Here is a 14,676-nt window from a genome sequence, read left to right as displayed (position 1 = left end):
TCGTCAGATCCCAACAGAGGTAATTAATAAGATCACTGCTATGTCTCCACCTACCAACAAGAAGGAAACACAAGCCTTCCTAGGTGCCATAGGCTTTTGGAGAATGCACATTCCTGAGTACAGTCAGATTGTGAGCCCTCTCTACCTGGTTACCCGCAAGAAGAACGATTTCCACTGGGGCCCTGAGCAGCAGCAAGCCTTCGCCCAGATCAAGCAGGAGATTGCTCATGCAGTAGCCCTTGGCCCAGTCAGGACGGGACCAGATGTGAAGAACGTGCTCTACTCTGCAGCCGGGAACCATGGTTTGTCTTGGAGCCTGTGGCAGAAGGTGCCTGGTGAGACTCGGGGTCGACCACTGGGATTCTGGAGCAGAAGCTACAAAGGATCTGAAGCCAACTACACTCCCACAGAGAAGGAGATCTTGGCCGCCTATGAAGGAGTTCAAGCTGCCTCAGAGGTGATTGGCACAGAAACACAACTCCTCCTGGCACCCCGACTACCAGTGCTGGGCTGGATGTTCAAGGGAAAGGTGCCTTCCACACATCACGCCACTGACACCACATGGAGCAAGTGGATTGCCCTCATCACTCAGCGCGCCCGTATTGGGAATCCAAATCGCCCTGGGATTCTGGAAATAATTACAAACTGGCCTGAAGGTGAGACTTTTGGATTGTCTTCTGAAGAAGAAGAGGAACAAGTGGCACGTGCTGAGGAAGCCCCACCATATAATGAGCTACCGGAGGCTGAAAGACGATATGCCCTCTTCACTGATGGTTCCTGCCGAATTGTAGGCACTAACCGGAAATGGAAAGCTGCAGTATGGAGCCCCACACGACAAGTTGCACAAGCTACCGAGGGACAAGGTGGATCGAGTCAGGTCGCAGAGCTAAAAGCCGTCCAGTTGGCTTTGGATATTGCTGAACGAGAGAAGTGGCCAAGGCTCTATCTCTACACTGACTCATGGATGGTAGCTAATGCTCTGTGGGGTTGGCTGGATCGCTGGAAAAAGGCCAACTGGCAACGCAGAGGGAAACCCATATGGGCAGCTGAGATTTGGCAGGACATTGCTGCCCGAATAGAGAAACTGACCATAAAGGTTCGACACGTGGATGCACATGTACCCAAAAGCCGGGCTAATGAAGAACATCACAACAACGAGCAGGTGGACCGAGCTGCCAAAGTGAAAGTATCACAGGTGGATCTAGACTGGCAGCACAAGGGAGAATCATTCCTAGCTCGTTGGGCCCATGATGCCTCTGGTCATCAGGGGAGAGATGCGACGTACCGATGGGCCCGTGACCGAGGGGTGGACCTTACCATGGACAGTATCTCACAGGTCATCCACGACTGCGAGACCTGTGCCGCAATCAAACAGGCCAAGCGGGTAAAGCCTCTGTGGTATGGTGGACGATGGTCAAAGTACAGGTATGGGGAAGCCTGGCAAATTGACTACATCACCCTTCCCCAAACCCGCCAGGGCAAACGCTACGTACTGACCATGGTGGAAGCAACCACAGGATGGTTAGAGACCTACCCTGTGCCTCATGCCACTGCCCGGAACACCATCTTGGGCCTAGAAAAACAAGTCCTTTGGAGGCATGGTACCCCTGAGAGAATTGAATCAGACAATGGAACCCATTTCAAGAACGGTCTTATCAACACGTGGGCCAAAGAACATGGCATTGAATGGATATATCATATTCCTTACCATGCGCCAGCTGCCGGGAAAGTTGAACGGTGTAATGGACTCCTTAAGACTACTTTGAAAGCACTTGGTGGTGGAACCTTCAGAAATTGGGAAATGAACTTGGCCAAAGCCACCTGGATGGTTAACACTCGAGGGTCCATCAATCGAGCCGGTCCTGCCCACTCTAAACCCCTACACACAGTGGATGGGGACAAGGTCCCAGTGATACACATGAAAGGTATTTTAGGAAAGACTGTTTGGATTAATCCCACCACAGGCAAAGGCAAACCAATCCGTGGGATTGTTTTTGCTCAAGGACCTGGTTACACTTGGTGGGTAATGCAGAAAGATGGGGAAACCCGTTGTGTACCGCAAAGAGACCTAATTTTTAGTGAGAACTGTATGTAAGGTTTCATTTTGTATTATATATCTGTAAGAGGGTATTGGTTTGGGTGTGATGTAGATGGTAATAGAATAAGGGGTGGATTATGTCCTGGGGTACAATGCAAAAATGTGTATTCTATCACCATCTGTTAAAATGTGGGAGGGGTGGTGATCCTTATCTCTGTGGGAGATATCCTCTGCTGATGTGCCATCTGATAAGATGGGGGGATGATCATCGTTATCTATTCACAACCCATCCCTCCTCCAGAAGATATATTCTGTTAATGGGCCATTAAGTCCTATTGTGTGACTGATAAGATTACATCACCCCATTGGGAGATGCCCCAACCAGGGGCAGGAGCCAAGCCTTTCCTACCTAGATAAAAAACTGGGGTTTGGGACCCGAGGGCAGACCTTTCTACTGGATCCCAGAGGAAAGTCGGACCTTTTTCCACATCATCGCTGGATCTTCGGAGGAAAACTGCACCTTCTACAGGAGCACTGCTTCAACAGAACCACATCTGTCATCCAGGAGGACTGCAGCCACCATTTATACGGACTGCTACCAACACCCTGACTGACAGGGTGTCAGGTTGTATTTCTGACTGTGTTGGTGGTTGTTTCTTTTATATTATTGCATGTATTTTATTTTTTTTTTTTTCTCTTTTCTCCTATTAAATTGTATTACTGACTTGGAGTCTCGCACTGGTTTTACTTTCAAACCAACACATATATACATGCATATCTTTATTTATATTTATATATATGCTTGTATATATACATCAGTGTTATCTGAAACCCATCAAAATGAACACAAAGCTAAAAGTTTAATTTTAACTAGAAGCATTTGAGATGGCTGGCAAGCCTTATTTACACATTTCCTGGTTTTTTATATATTTAAAGAAACATCAAAGGTTTTTAACAAGAAAATTATATTCTCATAGCCATAAAGTATACTCTTGTGATTGCATTAGAGTGGCTGTGCAATATAACTTCTTTGCTTGCTGACAATGGTTTTTGCTGTGTTAATTAAATAAGTCTGTGATCTTTATTCATTAAAATTAATGCAATAATATCTATGTTGAAGGTTCACATTGGACTGAATCTGGCAAGCCGAATGAAACAGCTTCACTGGAGTTACTTTAATATTATTCTTGACGAAACAGAGCTCTGACAGGAGATTCTGTGTGAAATCGGTTTACCCTTGCTTCACTTAATATTATTCCAAACCAGCGAACACGAGTATCTCCAGAGCAGACAAAAATGTCTTCTACCAAACAAAGCCATGGAAACCACAAGTCTCCAGGCGGCAGGTGGCACGGGCACGGAGCCCGCTGGCCCGGGCATTCCTGCTGGGATGGGGGAATGCCGCGGGCAGCGCTGCGCTCCAGAGCCGTCAGCTGAGCCAGACCAAAGGATGCCACTGAGCACGGCTCGGCAATTCCAGAAACAACACCTGGAAGAAACAGCAGGAGCTTCATGTAGGAAACCCGAGATCCCTTCACCGCCGGGATTATCTCCCAGGAGCTGCCCTGCTCCGGCTTTCCCTTAGGGAAAGCTGCTGAAGGCAGGCAGTACCTGCGAGCATGCAGCAGGTGATGGCTCTGCCCACAGGCAAACGCACTGCAGGGCATCTGAGAACCTCGCTGCTAGGATTTTCAAATTCCCAAATCTAATTCACTACACACTGAGCCCAACAGCAGCCTTCCCCACAACACCCCGGGCACTGGATTAAGACTCGATGAGCAAGAGCAAACACGGAGTCGAAGTTCAGCATGAAAACCAGAAAGCTCCATCACTATTAATGTTTTTGTTCTGTTAAGCAGGTGGGTTACACCTGAACCCTGGCAGAAAGGAAAACCTGAAGCTATCTTTGATTCATGACCATCCATATTTTATATATAATTAATTCAGGCAACAGGGAAAAATGAGAAGATGAAAAGTGAATCAATCTCAAATTAAAAAGACTGATTGGTATTTAGGAAACAGGCAGCTGACCCAGCCACCCCCAGTAGTATGACTCACAATACTATTTTCATATTTGTATTATTTAGCATCTAAAGACCTTAGCTGAGAGTCCTGTTCTGCTAAGAACTTGCATTAAGTACTCTGAAAATATCTTCCCTGATTAATTTTCTACTGAGCAGAAAATGTTTTCATTAAAATTTTATTACTAAAATGGCACCTTTTGATTCAATCCTCCCAAAATCTGAGTGCTGAATAAAAAAAAAAAAATTTAAAAATCCACCCTCCAACCAACATGGAAATTACTTCATTTCTGGAGGCTGAAAGAATGGAAATACTTTCTATGATTTCCAAGGGCTGGCAAAAAATTTAATTTCCACTGAGGTAGGAAGAAAAATTGACATTAACTTTTTCTCTAACCCTACTTCATAGATAATAAAATAGCAATATTAAGCAAATAGCTTATTTTATAAATAGATGAAGCACTTAAAAATACAAGAAGGCAGAATGTGTTTATGCCTTTCAGTGTTTAGAGACAAGAAATTGAAGTATGGACAAATATAGCAAAGTTTTACAGAGAAGCAACATTTGGAACTAGTGAAAGGGCCTGATTTCAGACACCAAAGAAATAAAAGACAAACATTGCATTAGCTAATATGGACGTCTTAAGCATTAAGTGATATTACAAATGGACAAAATCAAGAGAAAACAGTAATTAAGGAAGGTCTCTTGTAAGTGAACAGCCATAAGTAGAAGTAGAGAATCTGCCCATTGAGCCATGTGACTGTCTTTTGACAGAATATACGTTATTATTTATAATAGATACGTTATACATATCAAGTACTAAAGGAGCAATATGAAGGAGGACAAGTTAAACTAACTAAAGACTGAAACCCATCTGTATTTTGATTAACCCAACAATTTTTAAGAAAGAACTATCTCAAGATGTACACTAATAGTACATATAGTTTTAGTGATTGATTAAAGATCTTTCTGAGTTTTTCATCACAGCAACTGAAAGTATCAGAGATATCAGAGACCAGGGATGGTGTAACAACCTTTTAAGAAACGAGACATTCCTTTCCATAAATGAACAAAATATGGGGATTGCATATCCCTTAATGATGGAAATTAATAAGACTGTTTATACTGTCAATAACATAGTAAGCTTTATTGGATTCTGTTAAAGTTTACAAGATTTTCTTTCTGTAATCAATGTTAACCCATTAAACATAAGCAGTATGAGGTTTTTTTTCCCACAGAAAATAACAAAAATTAGGAAATGAGATGATAAAGCTGGAGATTGATCCAATACCTACAGAGTGCAGTAGGCCTCATTCCATTCCCACCACTGTGTTTTGGACCACGACTTTGGTAATGAGGAATTAAAGAGCAAAATTAGGCTGTTCAGTCAACATTAATAGCATCTTTATTAAGCAGTACTACAATTGCTGGGTCTGTAAAATGAAGAGAGTGAAGAACTATAGTCTCAAGAACAGAGAGTCCAAGGGAAGCCAGTAACAAATCCTTTGGAAGAAGCATCCTTTAACACTTCAGAAATCACAGACACATACATCCACTGATTACACAACTGGGGTACATAAGGTGAGAGCTTTCTATCTGTTACACAGCCTGATAATCTTCTTACCTAGGTATCTATTACCATGCAACATTTCTAAACTTTGGTTTTTTCAAGCCATTGTATTCTACTAGAGCTTTCTCTTCACTGTGTCCTTCTCCATAAGAGAAAGGATTTAAATGAACTATTCAAATAGCGCTTTCCTTCATTCATTTTACATTTTCCAAAATTAAATTTTACTGGTCATAGGGAAAACAATATATCAGATAAGCCAAAGTTTCTTTTCATAGCCTTCAACATTCCTATTCTTCCATAGCAGCATGCTCAGCATCACCTGTTCTTCCATATTGGATCTTCTTTTTTTCTGAATAAAACAAAACCTTCACCTCTTTCTTCACATGGGAATCTTTTCATATGGAAGAATTACCAAAGGCAGATGGATTATTCATTCTGAGTATAGGAGTGAAGAGTTTCAAAGTGTTATACAAGAAATACTACACAAAGTTTTACATTTCTTTTATAATGCATATAAAACTTTCTTCTACTATGGACTGAGAAAATACCCTGGTGGAGCTTTTTCACAACAATGGTCAAGATTTTTGAAAATATCTAGTTCTGTTAGGAGAGATATCCAGGAACATTTAGATTGTATCTTTCAAAGTTTTACCATGTAGATTTCTAAAATTACATTTGATAACATATAGCCCTTTGATGGCCCTTTCAAAGTATGTTTCTACTTTGACATTCCAAAATACATTTGTGTCGTGTTCAAACATGCTGCATTTACAGATCATTAAAAAATAAATACTAAATGAACCCTAAAAAAGAGCTACTGTCTCATGGCTTGTTTGAATGATTCTTGTTTTCCTCCATTTAGCATAAGGAATAACAAGAGTACTTCCTCTTTATGGCTTGCTTTCAGTCTTCCTCTGGCATAGGTATGCACAGGCATGCATACGTACCTGTATTTGTGCATGTGTACATGTACATAATTCTCCTCTAGGGACCAGCTACAGAAATGATCCCCCAAAGCACACATTAAGCTATTAGAGAGCATCCAAAATAGGGCTATGAGGATGGCCAAGGGTCAGGAGGGGAAACCTTATGAGGAGTGGCTGAGGGCACTTGGTGTGTTCAGCCTGGAGGAGACTGAGGAGAGATCTCACTGCACTCACAACCTCCTCCTGAGGGGAAGTGGAGGTGACAATAATGATCTCTTCACTCTCATAACCAGTGACAGGACTCAAGGAAATGGCCTAAAGTTGTGTCCAGGGTGGTTTAGGTTGGATATCAGGAAAACGTTTTTCACCCAAAGGGTGGTCAGTCACTGGAACAGCTCCCCAGGGAAGTGGTCCCAGCACCAAGCCTGTCTGAGACCAGAAAGCATTTGGACAATGTTCTCGGGCCCATGGTGTGACTCTTGGGGTGCCCTGTGCAGGGCCAAGGAGTTGTACTCAATGATCCTGGTGCGTCTCTTTCAATTCAGCATATTCTATGATAACTAAATATATATGTATGTGCAGAGAGACAGTGCCAATCAGCCAGCCTGATTTAACACTGATGTAAGAAAACCACCTTCAGCTATGGGATCCCCTGAAAAAAATGTCTAGGAGAAAGTTCACAGGCCTTGTCTGTTGTGTAAGAGATGTTGAATAAAATAAACTCTATGTATATTGAACATGCAGATCTTATTGAAACATACAAACATACAAACATATGTATCTCCATCACATGCACAACTTGCTGAAAAGGAAATGCCATGCATTTCCAGTTATGTTATTCTATAATGAGCAAAACACTTTGGGGAGGGGGGGGAGGAAAAAAAAGTTTTAATGTGGAAAGAGACAGAAAGCATTAAAGGAAAGTCAAAGATGCAGAATGCCAAGGTGCTGTATGGTAACAGCTGTGCTCTGCTGCCATCCTGGAATTCTGAGCACTGAGCAGCAACCTGACAGACACAGGGCTAAAACTGCTGCCAGGGATCAGTGCCACACAAAAGCATCCTGGCCAAACACATTCCTGTGCAGACATTGTGGCTCTCTCCCAAGGTTTCAATCATACCAACAGATCTTCTTGGTGTAGGAATTATCCCTGAGGCATATGATCTGAGCTCAGAGTCAAATCCAGTAAAGGTGCACTGTCAAATGGATGTAGGCAGGCAGAAATGTACCTGCAGGTCCCTGACACCATTCAGGCACAGCAATTCTCAGTCAGAGGCAAATGGTCTGGGAACTCAGACAGGTCAGAGCTGGTTAAGCCCACTCCTAACCAGCAGCAGAAGCCTTTCCCTGCACATGACAATGGATGCACATTACTACAACTTCATTTTCCCTGAAACAGACTAAACTTTTGGTTGGGATTGAGAAGACATTGCTACTGACACTCTAAGCACACATTACTAAGTGAACTTAATAGGGGAAACTGAGATATTGAGGCTTTACACAGCAACTGCACTACCTAGGTGTCAGTCTTGCAAGAGCATTGTAGGGTAGGATCCTTGTTGGAAATTCAAAGGCTTGTACTTTGTCAGAGCAAAGTCTGATTTCTGCAACTTATCAGTATTTTCTAAAATTATTGACCTTCTCTTTTCAGTCTTTTTACCTAACAAAAAACATCCTTTCTCTTATGTTCCTGAGAACAAATTAATTTATTATTTTATGGAAAAGGACCTCAAGTTACCTCAACTGAGAGATCACACCTCATTGTATGACTAGAAACAGGCATGAAAACAAAAAGTTGATGGCCCTTGCACTGAAGATCTTAAGTATCTTCCAAAAAAAAAAAAAAAAAAAAAAGAGAAGCGGACAACTTTAAGCATCTGAGTATCCCTAGTAAAGACAAGAGGAATACAGAAATATATTCTCAGAAGATAGAGAAGATACTTCAGCATTGTCTGTACATTTACAAGCTTTTTAACCCATTCTGCAGTCTCCCTCTTCTTCCTCTTTCACAGTGCTCTATTCACTGTGGACAGCTGTGAAGGACCAGAGAACAGAAAATTTTCTGACAACACTACTCCTTGTCTGCCTGTTGATTGTATAGATTTGTACAGATGGTATTGGTCTTCTCAACACATGAATTAGGTTTCTGTATTTCTTTTTGTAAGCTACACTGAGCATTTCCTAAATTATTCCCAGAAGTAGAAAATAAAATGGAAACAATATCTACTGCATTGGCAAAAATCTAAATGTGTTCATGTTCTCCCTTTCTCCTACTTCATTCCCAATTTAAAAATCTTTGTGAGTAAATGTTGCAGTTGATGTGATGACTATTTAAGGATTATGGTTATGTCTGTGTGCTGCTCCTATAAACATGAAGCTTTGAAGCACATAAAGCAGTAGGACTGACTGACACCCTTGGTTCATTTGTTCAGATCCAATTATTAAGGCATAAATAGTGTGCTATATAACACCATGCAATGACCTAGGAGTGCCTATAATACACAGGTACAGTGAGACCTAGAAAAACAGAGTATTCAGTGTTAGAACAGAGAACTAGCACTACCTGATTGCCTTCCCCTGGTCTTACAGAGCTTTAACAAATGACACAGGATTTTCCCCTTCTGCAGAATGGTGTTCCATATGTGACTACCTCAGGGGAATATGCAAAGTTTGAATGTCAACATTCAAAACCCACAAATTTTCATCTTCATTATTCTCTCTATCCTCCCTGCCCCCCAAAAGAGTTTTCACCTAAATCCAAATTAATTTTAAGATGTCACAAAATAATTAATTGCTGCATTTCATCTCTTTTTGTTTTAGGAGTATGAAAACTATATGAAAGTGCATAAAAAATTATATGTTAAATGACCCCTCCTGAGTCACTAAGTCACTGTGGTCCACCACTGCATATTTAATTACATGTTAAAATAAAAGAAGATACTTGAATTGATAGAGCATAATAGCTGCTTTGGTGCTGCTGTAGACATTCACATAAAGATTTAAAGAAACACAAGGATTACTGACCTGACAGGCCACGACAGTGACCTAAAACAGCCATTATGGTCTCTACTGTGAATTCTTCTTCTTTCATGGACCCCTGACACAATGGATGGAAACAGGACAGAGCTTTACAAAAGAAATTCTGACACAACCTTACCTATAGCTGTGCAAATGGTGCTTCTATAATTAAACTTTACAACTTCAGCACCATTAGATAAGTCACTAGTTCTTAATCATATTAATCAAAGCTTCATGTTTCAATTGCCATATATTATCATGCAGTGTGAACTATAAAAATAAAAAGATTCCCAGCCGCTAAATATCACAGCTGTTATGAAACACAGAAGTATATCCAAACACTTCTCTGTAAGTGCAAATACACTGAAGGAAAACCTCAGTTGATTATCCTTTTTTTGTTTGTTTGTTTTTTCCTAATACATAGGTTCAACATAATGGCCATATAAAGTACTCTGAATACATTACAAGAATATCTCTGAATAGTAAAAAAGTTTCAATATGATGTGCCCTGATTCAAATTTTCCTATCAGCATTAAAACAAGTCTACTGTTTTCTATGACAATGACAGTCAGAAGCCTGCTCTTTCAGAGGAAGGCACTGAGATTATTCTTCATGCACTGCTGTTTTCTTTAAAAGCCAGCTCTCCAGCAATAGTGAGGAGTGGGTGGCCAAACTCACTGCTTTCAGTGGTCTGAGATTTGGAGCCTGGGAATGTTTTATGTAAATATTTCTCTTCACTTTTTCTCTTCATATGTCCGAGTGATTTAAAGCTTTACTTCAGCAAGGAAACTTTCCTCTCAAAAAAGCTACATTTGGTGCAAACTGAAGAGATATTGCACTGGAGCTGAAACCCTCTATTTTTACCAAGTGGGCATTACAAACTGCAACAATAAAATTAATCTATAAATAAAACTTAGTTGCTTATCATTCTCTATTGTCCTGAAATTGCAAATCTTTGCATGCTGCATGCGTCTTTACATGTATCATGTGATACATTCTTACAGTGTCAGTGCCTACTCCTCTACAGCACCAGTTTTATAACACCTTCTGGAGACAATTGTGCTTTCCTTTAAGATGGGTGGTACAGGTATGTAGCCTGTGTCTCACAAGGGGTCTGTAAGGAATCAATGGAAAGAGCATGCCGTAATTTTGTGTGGCAGAGAGTATGCAATGGACATTTCTGAAAATTATAAGAGCTGTAGCAATGCATAAGAGTTGCCATAGTGTTATTCTGACCCCTGAAGGATGGAAACAGAGTTAACTTCATATCCTTTTTTTTCCCAATTTACTCAGTATACTCTGTGAATGTCAAACTCTAAACTGCATTAGCAGGATTTTTTAGTGCTTGCCCAGATCTATCCTCCAGAAATATGAATATAGTCATGAACTAATGGTGAACCAACTTTAAAATACTGATGTTTTCAGGGAAGCAGGAAAAAATGATTTTTCAGGCTGCTGTAGGGTAAAATTACTGTGAGTTTGATAGCGCATTAAATCTAGCAGGTATGTGAAGATCATGTTTATCAAGAGATGTAAAATCCACTCTGCCCTTACCTCTTCTTAACTGAAAAGTATTTTAGTGACATTTTGCTAGAATGAATTCAGAGTGAAGTGAGGAAGGACACAGGTCAGTGGTGATAAGATCACTCATTTCAGCTGAGTTAAGATTTCATCAGGCTTACATTTTTCAGAAAATGCATGTGTTAGAGGTATGGGCCCACAGCAGTGCCTTTGTGAGCTTATCTATCTTCAAGGAGTGCTCTTCCCCCTCCTCCCCCTGAACAGATAGGAAAAATGATTCAGGATTCTAAAAGGGGCATTAAGGAGGCATATCCTGAGACTGCTATCTTTGAGGACAATTTGCTAAAAAAGTCTGAGTTAAACCAATGAGACTCCTGTTACACCTTTGCTCTTCACCCACTCACTTCCAAGAGGCTTGAAATGCGTTCAAGGACCACCCTTTCGGTTCCTGTCAATGTAACAGGTGTATGAAGCTGTTGTATCTGACAGTACTTTTTCCTGGCGTCAGTCACGCAGTATTGTAACACACTGGAGCAGCACCGTGCCCAGGCTGTGAGCAGTCACTGCTCGCACCGAGAGACACAGCGCTGTCAGCGCTGGGCGCCGCACGCAGCCGGGCACCGCCAGGACAGAGGCCAGCACAACGCCGTGCCTGGAGATGGGCGACGGCCAGGGGAGACGACGAGGAGGAGGAGGAGGATCAATTTTAATTTCGGCTTTGTTCCTCCTCCGCTCAGCTGTTGCCATGCACCCAAGTCCCAGGTTGCGGTGTGACCTTGCGAAGGAGCGCGCAGCCGGGGCTCTCCACGGGACCACCGTGCAGCTCCGGGCTCCCGGGAGCCTCTCCCCGGGTGTGGCTGAGCCAGCGCCTCGGCAGCCTCCCCTCCTCCTCCTCCTCCGTGAACTCCCTGTCCCGGGGAAACTCCGCCAGCAGCACGCTGATGCAAAAGGCAGCCTGCAAGAGGCAAACCCCTCGTCAGGAGCTGAGCAAGGATCTCCCCTCCTCTGCCCAGGTCTCCATCCCTCGCTGCCGGGAGCGCTACAAAGTTAAGCCAAGTGATCGATACGCTATAGGAGCATATTATTCCACTATCGGCGACTGATGCCACTGATGTAATCAAGTTACATAATCACCGTCTTTGCACAAATACATCCATCTTCCTACAGACAGATCTGCATATCTTCTTCCATCCATTATGCATGAACTCACCAGCAGTACATAAGGGTACATATTTTCGCACACACTATGTAACTTTAGCATTGCAGTGCATTGCACTGCACAACGTCATCACTATCGATTCCCTCAACCTTCCCCCATTCCCTCTTTTCAGAACTGATTTTGCAGAGAGAGATTACCAGTGTGCATTGCTCGGATCCCTTTAAATCTTTAAAGGCTGAAGTGCTTCCCTCACTCGCTTCTGTTCTTAAGAAGATGATCTTTCCTTTTTCTCTCGTCTCGCTTCACACCACAAGTAACAGGAATGAATTCCCACACAGTCCCTCAGCCAGATGCATGTATGTATGAAATACCGAAGATAGCATCTCTGTTTGCACATCTTCCAACTCCCATACACGTGGTCCGAGGTTTCAGTAGGTAAGTTATAGGGTAAAAAAGATATTTTGTAAGAGCAGCTGGATGAGATATTTTCAGGCTAGTGACATTTATGGTATTTCTCTACTATGAAGCTGAGGGGATTTTGTCCTTACCGCCCCTCAGTCTATAATTTCCTTGCAGGATTTACAGGAACAGTTGTAATCCCAAATTACCAATGGCATTTAACCCCTTTAGCACCAATGCACTCTACCACGATCAATAAAGATCACCACCTTAAAGTTTAACAACTTGAAAAGCATATTTTCTCTACCTCCATTGCAGCTATGAAATGCAGCAGAACGCTGCACAGAGTTGGAAACATCTATTTAACCAGAGGATGGGATCCGATCTCATATTAATTAGATTCCATCACAGAGAGCTTCTTTGCTGTCACATACCCTTTTCAGTCAAATATATTACAGCCAAGGAAATAAAAAATATAAAGAGGAAAAATTAAAGACTCCTTGCTCTTACAGTACTCTCCCAAATCCAGAGGATGCACAAATACAGAGGGAGGAGATTTCTTTTTTTTTTAATTTATCGCAAAAAGCACTCACCAGAAGACCTACTGCAGTTATTCCACTCAACTGCCAATAGCGGCTGGAGCCCCTCTCATCAGGGTAATGCAGCAATCCCGAAAGTGCCCATTTCAGTCACCCGCCACCAAGTTTAGCAATGCCGGGCTTTTGCCTGGATAAAATGACCTTACCCACAGGAGTCTCCCGAAACGTTCCTCCGGTGCGATCAGTCAGCGAGGCGAGTGCCGGTCACCACACTGCGCACTCGGCCGGAGAAGCCCCGTGTTTACTCCTGGGGCTCAGCTGGCCGCGAGTGCCGCGGACGCGGCGCCCATCCATCCACCGCCGCCAGCTCCGCCGCGGGCGCAGGTAATTCCATACAGACTTCGGCGCCCCCCGCCCCCCCCAGTCGCCCCTTCCTTCCTAGTTCAGAAAGTGCCCGCGTCGCCGGCGGGAGGTACCATCCAGGTGCGGCGAGGGGGGGCGGGGGAAGGGGGCGGCCGGCCTGGGGGCCCCCGCGCCGCCCGCGGGCAGCTCCGCGCCCAGCGCGCCGCCGCCGCGGGCCGGATCCCGGCTGCCCGCACAAGTATCCGGCGAGCGACGGTCCGGAGGGGGTTCCTTTCCTGGTGCTGGGCGAATGTGGGGAAAACGCTCCGGGGGGGGGGCCGGGGGAGGGTGCCTGACGGGTCCTAGCACCCGTACCGCAGCGCCAAAAAAAAAAAAAAAAAAAAAAAAAAAAAATTAAAAAAAAAAATTAAAAAAAAAAAAAAGGAGGGGGGGGAGGTTTAGGGGAAAATTCTCCAAATAGAAAAGAGGAAATGAAAAAAAAAAAAAATCAGTTGTCCGCTTGCCCCGAACGATACTAATCCCCGGTGAAAATGACAAGTGATCAGCAAAGAAGAGGAGATCTTGATTGATAACCACAATCCACCCAAAATATCCTCGGGAGCAGAGGAAGAGAGGGAGGGAGAGAGGCGAGAGAAACTGCAGTGCATAAACGATCCCTGTGTTCCTACGAGACGGGCTCGCTCGCTCGGCTGAACGCGCCCTCCGCCGGGCCGGCAGGAAGGGGCCGGCACTGCCACCCGATGGACAGCGCCGCACTCGCTCGGCTCCGCTCCGCGGGGGGAGCCGCCGGGGAGGGCCCTTCCGAAGGGATCCTGGAGGAACTCCTGGGGAGCGGGGCCTCCCTCCTTGCCTCCCTGCCTCCCTCCGCCCCGGCGCCGCCCGCCTGCCGGCACCGCCTCGGTCCGCAGCGCCGGGGCCGCTCCGCTCGGCTCGGCTCCGCTCCGGGACAGCGGCGGGGGCTCGGCCGGGGGGAGCGCCGGACGCGCAACACGCGCGGGGGTCAGCCTGCTTCGCTTCACCTCTTGTGCTTTATTTTATTTTTTCCCCCCACCCTTCCCCTCCGGTTTCCCAAGCGAAGCGTTTTAGGAGAGATGATACATTATCTATTCTTGGATTTTTAT

At 43.9% G+C, this 14,676-nt stretch overlaps 1 protein-coding gene across 1 annotated transcript in view; it reads right to left on the bottom strand.

Annotated features, from left to right (window-relative positions):
* The window catches only part of IL1RAPL1 (interleukin 1 receptor accessory protein like 1), a 682,566-nt gene extending 669,022 nt beyond the window's left edge, over positions 1-13,544 (bottom strand). Inside the window, exon 1 of the mRNA XM_088160340.1 lies at positions 13,399-13,544. The gene's annotated coding sequence lies outside the window, so the exon portion shown is untranslated. The remainder of the gene's footprint in view (positions 1-13,398) is intronic.
* Between the last annotated feature and the right edge of the window lie 1,132 nt (positions 13,545-14,676).

The sequence above is a fragment of the Sturnus vulgaris genome, chromosome 2 (genome assembly GCF_052056855.1).
Source record: "Sturnus vulgaris isolate bStuVul1 chromosome 2, bStuVul1.hap1, whole genome shotgun sequence".
Lineage (NCBI taxonomy): Eukaryota > Metazoa > Chordata > Aves > Passeriformes > Sturnidae > Sturnus > Sturnus vulgaris.
The sequence above is the reverse complement of the archived record's forward strand: the minus strand, read 5'-3'. Positions and strand labels throughout refer to the sequence as shown.